General features: G+C 35.1%; 1 long non-coding RNA gene across 1 annotated transcript in view; it reads right to left on the bottom strand.

The window, feature by feature from the left end:
* Nucleotides 1-442: 442 nt before the first annotated feature.
* LOC107148283 overlaps nt 443-7,318 on the bottom strand; it is a 7,103-nt gene continuing 227 nt past the window's right edge. The window contains exons 1-2 of the long non-coding RNA XR_001504249.2: nt 7,275-7,318; nt 443-3,052 (exon numbers count right to left, since the gene is read on the bottom strand). The exon at nt 7,275-7,318 is cut by the window's right edge and continues 227 nt beyond it. This is a non-coding gene — a long non-coding RNA (uncharacterized LOC107148283). The remainder of the gene's footprint in view (nt 3,053-7,274) is intronic.

Raw genomic sequence — 7,318 nt, forward strand, 5'->3', positions numbered from 1 at the left:
CACATAAAATAAATAAATAAAAGTAATGTGCCCATATACAACTAAAAAATTATAAAAAATTATTATGGCTTTTTGCAGGAAAATGGATATACTTTAGAACATTAAGCAAACTCAGGTCAAGGGTCATATGTTTTCTCTCATGTGGACACTAAAGAAGAAAAAGAAGTAAAATGGGGGAGGGATCTCATAAAAATGGGAGATTAAAGTACAAGAGACCAGAGTGAGAGAAAATTGGAGGGAAAAGAAGAAATACTGGAGAATGATATTGTATACATTATACATACACTATATAATATGTATGTACAAGTATGCAACAACAAATTCCACCATTATGTACAACTATTGTGCACCAATAAAAAATGTGGAAAAAATTGAACTATCTTATGTTCTAGCAATCCCACTACTGGTTACACATCCAAAGGAAAAATAATCAGTATGCTAATGATATCTACAGTCTTGTGTTTATTGTTCACAAAAATGAAGATATAAAAATCAACCATATATATACAACAGGACTCCATTTAGCCATAAAAACAATTTAAAAATATAGAAAGTAGGTAATTGCCTTGGGCCAACAAGTGGAGCTGGAAGGTATGTGGAATGGCTACTAATAGTTATAAAATTTATTATGTGATGAAAATGCTCTAGAATTGACCCTAATGGTTAGATACCTAAATATACTAAGAGCCATTGGATTATACACTTCAAATGGGTAAATTGCATATTAACCACAAGTCAACAAAGCTGCTAAAATGGCACAAAAGTTTGTAGAAATGTGAAAGTACTCCTTATCCCATTATCCTCAGAAATGTCAACTTTTTTCTAGAGTTGATTATCCATAATTTATTATGTTCCTTCTGTCTTATTTTGTGTGCATATTTTAATGAATTCACTATGTATTACTCTGAAATTGTTCTTATCATCTACAAAATATTTCTTGAAGCTCTTTCCAGTCAATACATTTCAAATGACAGAATCCCATCATAGGGATTTTTTTCCTACCATCATGCAGAATTTAGATTATTTTTAACACTTTACTATTTGATCTCTCCTGACCAAAAACAAAAAACAAACTTTTTATATACACATCTTTGGGCAAATAACCTAGTTTTGTAAGATATATTCAAAGAAGCAAACTTATTGGCAACACTTTATATTAACAGATAAGAAAGTCCATTTGCTAATAGAATAATATGGTCTACTATGTGCCTGACACTGTTTTGGGCATTAGGAATACAATAGTTGGCAAAATAGATACATTTTCCTACACTCAGAGTTAAACAAAAGGGAAAAAACTTCCCGTTTTATTTTTTTCCACAATTTCACTTCTTACCAAACTTTGAATAACAGTACAAGTGAAATGAACAAACTACCATTATTCTAATGATCTTTTCAATCTACCTTAAGATAAGGTTGAAAATCAAACAAGATGATTCATGGAAAGTACTTAGAACATTGCTTGACAATAAGCAGTACGAGGTAGATACTATTTATTATTTCTCATTTTACAGGTTAGAAACCTGAGGCTTAGAGATGAAAAATAACTTGTTTAATGCTACATAGGTAGAAAGTGGCAGTACAGTCTTTAAAACCATTTCTAACCACAATGACAGACACTGTCTTCTGTTCTTATTGTCAACCCATATTTACATATTGCAGTACATACAAAATGTCAAAAATTTTCCCTCTAGCATTTACTACCTTTTCTGAATTTTGGATTTACTGTCATCACCAACAAAAAAATATACAAGTAATGACAAGTTACTAAATTACAAAGCCAACATTCTGGATGCAGTACAAATGTTAATTAACTTAGTCATTGATACTTAACTACAAAACAAATTGCTTTTTTTTTTTAACAATGAAAAGTGTTAAATTACTTGTGACAAAGTCATCAATGGAGAATAATGAAAACAAAGCTAATTAACAGGCATTGCTTCAGTTCAAATTAGTAATTTCCTTTAAACAGGAATACTAACATTGATCTAGTGGTTCTCAACCCTGTATGCACATTAAAGAAATGGAGGAAAGAAAGTTGTGTTTTAAAAAATAGTAATATCTAAGGGCCACCTCAGAATAATTGAGCATCTCTAAAATGGGGCCCAGGCAAAGATTTGTAAAGTGCTGTCAGCGTTGAGAACTACAGGTCTAAAGTAATAAGCAATAAAAAACCGTGCCCTCAAATCAATTCAAAACCAACAAAGTGGTCATGATAAATTTCTTTCCTTTTATATTGGAAAAGGAGGAGGTGACCAGGCGCTGACTTACTTTTCACTTTTCTTTATCCATTTTTCATTAACCATAGCAGAGTTCAACAAATATCAAATATTGGAAGTTATTTAAACCCAAATTGAAATTCTCACTACTTTTCATTTTTACAAAACCTTAAAAACAATACTACCTTTCAAAGAACCCCCACATTTTAAGTTTGCATAGATGTTCAAGTCAGTTATTTGTTCAACTAAGAAGAGTCAGTAAGATGTATTAGAAATTATTTTATTAATAAGTTATTATAAAATGATATTCATGAGCCACAAACTTTTTGGTGCAGATGAGAGAAAGATTTGAGTATTTTCCATGCATTCCTAAAACTTCTAGAATCCTTTTTTGTAAGGTCAGTTTCTTAAAAGTCAGAACCTAAACAAAACTTGCTTCTTTAAAAATATATACACAAATATTTTGCCTATCACTCTGCTATATTGTTGACAAATCCCTATTAGTAGGTCAGTAGCAACTACAGACATTTATCTTCAAAACAACCTTTCCTCATTTTTCAGGTTTGGAAATGATACTACATCAAGTATGGAAAACAACTTTTTCCTAAAAAATACATGAATTCACTTAAGAGATGTCTCCTCAAATTCAGGAAATCCCATTTCTTCAGCTCTTTATGTCAGGACTCCATGTCAATCTCAACCACTTCATTCTTGCCCTCAAGTGTTGCTTCTGTCTGGTTGTTTTCACTCACATCTTCGATGTCTGACAGATCAATAGGTGGTAAAGGATTTCTCCAGTACTGGAAAGTATTATACTGCCAAAATTCTTCATTGTGCTTTAAGAAAAAGAGACAAAAATACACCAGTAACTCAGAAGGTTTCCCCCCCAAGAAACAAATTTCCTTGTTTTAAAAAAGCAAACTCAATAGACCTTGTAGTACTTCACTTTGCATTTTAAATGTATGCATTTTAAATTTTGTCTAATGAAAATACTTCATGTATTCAATTAAATCTGCACATTTTAATATTTATGGGTTGTGAAAGTATTTGCTAATAGTGTAAATTTTAAAAAATTTCATCCACAAATAGCTTTCTACAATTTTCTAATTTTTCATCCAAAGAAAATGTTTGGCAGAGTACAGTGGTGCATGCCTGTAATCCCAGCAGCTCAGGAGGCTGTGGCAGGGGGATCAAAGTTCAAAGCCAGTCTCAGCAACTTAGCAAGACCCTAAGCAACTCAGCAAGACCCTTTCTCTAAATAAAATATAAAAAAGAGGGCTGGGAGTGTGGCTCAGTGGTTAGGCACCCTGGGTTCAATCTCTGGTACCCCCATCAAATGTCTAAAAATGATCTTAAATTTTAAATTTAATAAGAAAAATAAGATTTTATACACACACACCCTTATAACTTATTTTTGGTCTTTATTCTGAGGTTTGGTGTTTTAAAGCAGTGTAGGACATAAACATGGTGAACAGAAAGAAAATGTTAAGTTGATCATTAAAGATATCCTTTCATAGAAGGTATAATTTTTAAATCAATATATCAAAATTTATCAATCCAAATGAGTGATGGCCTCTTAAAAATTTAGCAGCTTACTCTAAATGACTAAAAAATTAATCCAAGTAATTGAAGTTAAAAATTGGCACAGAATTTTAAGCATCCCCAAAATACTCTGTATAAAGAAAGTGGCACTGGAATTACATGAAGGCTTACATGGTCATAATTCTGAAAATTAACACCATTCTCAGATCAATATCCAAATATATTCTACTATGTTGTGCTTTTATTTCAAGTTTTTATTTGTTATAGCAGCACTGTCTTAACAAAAATATCATGGGAATTACATATGTACTTTAAAATTTTCTAGTAACCAAAGCTAAAAAAGAAAGAACCAGGGGAAATAATCTAAATATCTTTTTTATAATATTTTTGGTACTGGGAATTAAACTTAAGGGTGCTTTACTACTAAAAGACGTTCCCAGTCCATTTTATTTTTTATTTTGTGACAAGACCTAAGTTGCTGTTGGCCTTGAACTTGTGATCCTCCTGACTCAGCTGCCCAAAATGCTGGGATTATAGGCAGGCACCACCATGCCCAGCTACCTTAACATCTTATTTGACTTAGTATATCTAAAACATTAACATACCCAATATTTTTTAAATTAATATAATACATCCTTTCTAGGTTTTCAAACCTGGCATGCATTTTATACTTCCAGCACTATTCAGACCAGCCACACTTCCAATGCTTGTTGGCTATGGGTATTTAAGGATTATTGTACTGGAGAGCACAAGTTTACAAGAAAGTCTCAGAGGGAAGTTCATTCTGTGCCTTAAAATTTAAGGCTTAAAGAATGAAGCCTTTGGGGAATTTCTTAATATTGGGATAAAGATGTAACAAGTCAAAAATTTATAAACTTTCACTTCAATAAAATGAGGTTAAAGTCCTAGTTCTCTTTTGGAAAATCCATTGTTAAAATTATCAACTTTATCAGTAGAACCTAGAGGATAAAAGCACAAACTTTGCCACCACACAGACCTGGGTTTGGATAACTCTGAACTTGATTTCACTGGTAACTTTGGAGTAGGACCATTGTGGGAATTTAAAGGTAGCCCAGTTATTGCTCAATACTGCTAGGTATTACATTCCCAAAATGAATATAAAACATTAATCACCTTCTCCTTAGTGAAACATTCGCTTACTGTTAAAACAGCTATAACAGTCAACACTGATAGAGCAATGAATTTGCCTAAAATGACACTAATATGAAAAATATGTATACTTAATATGTGACTTTTTAAGTTCTCCAATAAAAACTATATCTGAAACCAATGTAGGAAATATTCTAAGGTTTCAGCACAGAAAAGAAGTACCTTGTTGCACACAGTGACCCATTCCTGTAATCCCAGGAACTCGGGAAGCCAAGGCAGGAGGACAGAGGTTTGAGACCAGCCCCAGAAACTCAATAACACCCAAAGCAAATTAGGGAGACCCTGTCTCAAAATTAATAAGATCAGTGGCAAAATGTCCCTGGGTTCAATTGCCAGTACCCTACCCCCCCTCAAAGAAGTGCCTTATTCTGCTGGTATTGCATCTTTGATTTAGAAAGAAGGTATATGAAGTAGTATTTTCTAAATGAGACCCCAGGGGTGAGGATAGGAACTTAAACTTTATTCTCACCAACAGAAACCAGGCAGTTATTACATTGAACTGAACAAGCTTTTTCCATCTCCATGTTTTTTGCTATTTTCCCTTGTAATAAGCTATAATACCCTTAAAACAATAAGCCTGGGTCTTTGGAAGCAAAAAGTTAAGAGGGAGGCAGAAAAAAGCACATCCATCTCTTAGATTTGCAGAAGAGATGCAGCCTAAGGAAGAGACTTAACAAAAGGAATTTGAGTGTTCCAGGTTTTTGCTCAAAGAAAAAGCGACAGGAGACCAGTCTGAGTGAAGAAGAAATCCCAGGAGCCAAACTTCTTCCTTCCATGAGCTTGCAGCAACTAATGGAAATTGAGCACTGCCGGATCTAGTCAATTGTGTAACACAACTAGCTATTTCTAGGAGATTCTAAGCAAGTGTCTTTATGTCACTCTACTTTTTTGCCTGTTATTTTCGTATTTCCCTCTTATCAGTTCTATGGCATATGGCACATACCACACTGTGGTAGGAAAGACAAGCCTTCATATGGGTGAGGTCCCAACAATCATCTGAAGAGTATGATTTTTAACTACAAAGGACCTATCTCCATAACCAACAGGTCTGGATGACTCATTGTTTTAAGGAAGGGGATTCTGAACATCTAAAAGCATTTTGAAGAAAAAAGCCTAAATAAGGCTGATGTTTATTCTAAATTCTAAGAAAACTGAAGTAGAAATACTTACAATTTCTAATTTCATTCAGAAATGGTGATCATAGTGATTAAGTCTAAAAGATAATTTCTCTCACAGGAAAAAATAATCTTTCCTAACTATAAAATTTGAACAAAGGAAATGCATTTTTCTTTTTTTAAATCCTGCAAGGTAGTTAATCAACTCTGTCCAAAACATTTAAGCCCACAGAACAAAGTTGAGTGGATACTATACTGTAGTGGTTGAAGACTGATGAATTCTGAGCCCCTAAACTTGATTCTTCCACCGGGGACAACTCCCCTAGTAAGTCATCCCAGAACTGGGAAAAAGCAAATTCCTAAATCTAGATCAAAGTTTCCAACAGATAACATGAGCCATAAAATAAACATTTCCTAGTAGTTATACTAAAAAAGAAAAAGATGAAATTAATATACCTTAATAGCATATAAATCATTTCTTGAGTAATCAATAGTTTATCTTTTTCTTACTAAATCTTCAAAAATCTCATGTGTTGCACGTATAGCAGCACACATTGTTTTGAACTAGTCACATTTCTAGTATTTCATAGGATCACACAACTAGAGGCTGGGCTATCTGGACAAATCAGATCTTTTAAGGATTCTTTGATGCAGAGAAGCGAAAAAGGGAAAACTTCCCCGTGATTCTCATAAATGCTTTACTTTGATGCACAAATATCAACAATCCGTCTTCATATGATGGGGTTTAACACTGAACAGTTAGAAAAGGGTTTTCCAAAGATACAAAAGGACTTCCTCTCAGCCCAAAGGGCTGTACCAAGCCTCCAATATGCCCAATTAACAGATGGCTCCCAGCCGACCACTCTGCCTCTGGTCCCGGATTCTCTTCCTGGTTAACCCTACGAGGGCGAGCACTCCCTTTCACTGACGTTTGTCGTTGACCTGCACCCCTTGGTTCAGTCAACGTCTACAGCCTGCCCAGGCCCACGCTTCCACTTCTCCTGCAGTGCCCTGGCAGATGCTACCTCCACCTGGTCTACCAGTGTTCCTCTCAGACTCCTCCGATACTGCCAAGGCGGGCTTTGGGCGCCGCGTGCTGCCCGAGACCCGGCTTTTTGCCTTTTAGGGGGTGTTAACGGACCCAACTTGAGGGTGGGGGATCCGTTCCTTTCTGGGCGCGCAGTGGCTAGGAAAAGGGGAAGACCTTCTCCCACCAGCCCCCAACCCCTACCTGGAGCGGTGTGGCCCCCCAGTCTTCCCGCCGGGGCCCTGTGC

This window comes from Marmota marmota, unplaced genomic scaffold (assembly GCF_001458135.2).
Source record: "Marmota marmota marmota unplaced genomic scaffold, marMar, whole genome shotgun sequence".
In the NCBI taxonomy this organism is placed as follows: domain Eukaryota; kingdom Metazoa; phylum Chordata; class Mammalia; order Rodentia; family Sciuridae; genus Marmota; species Marmota marmota.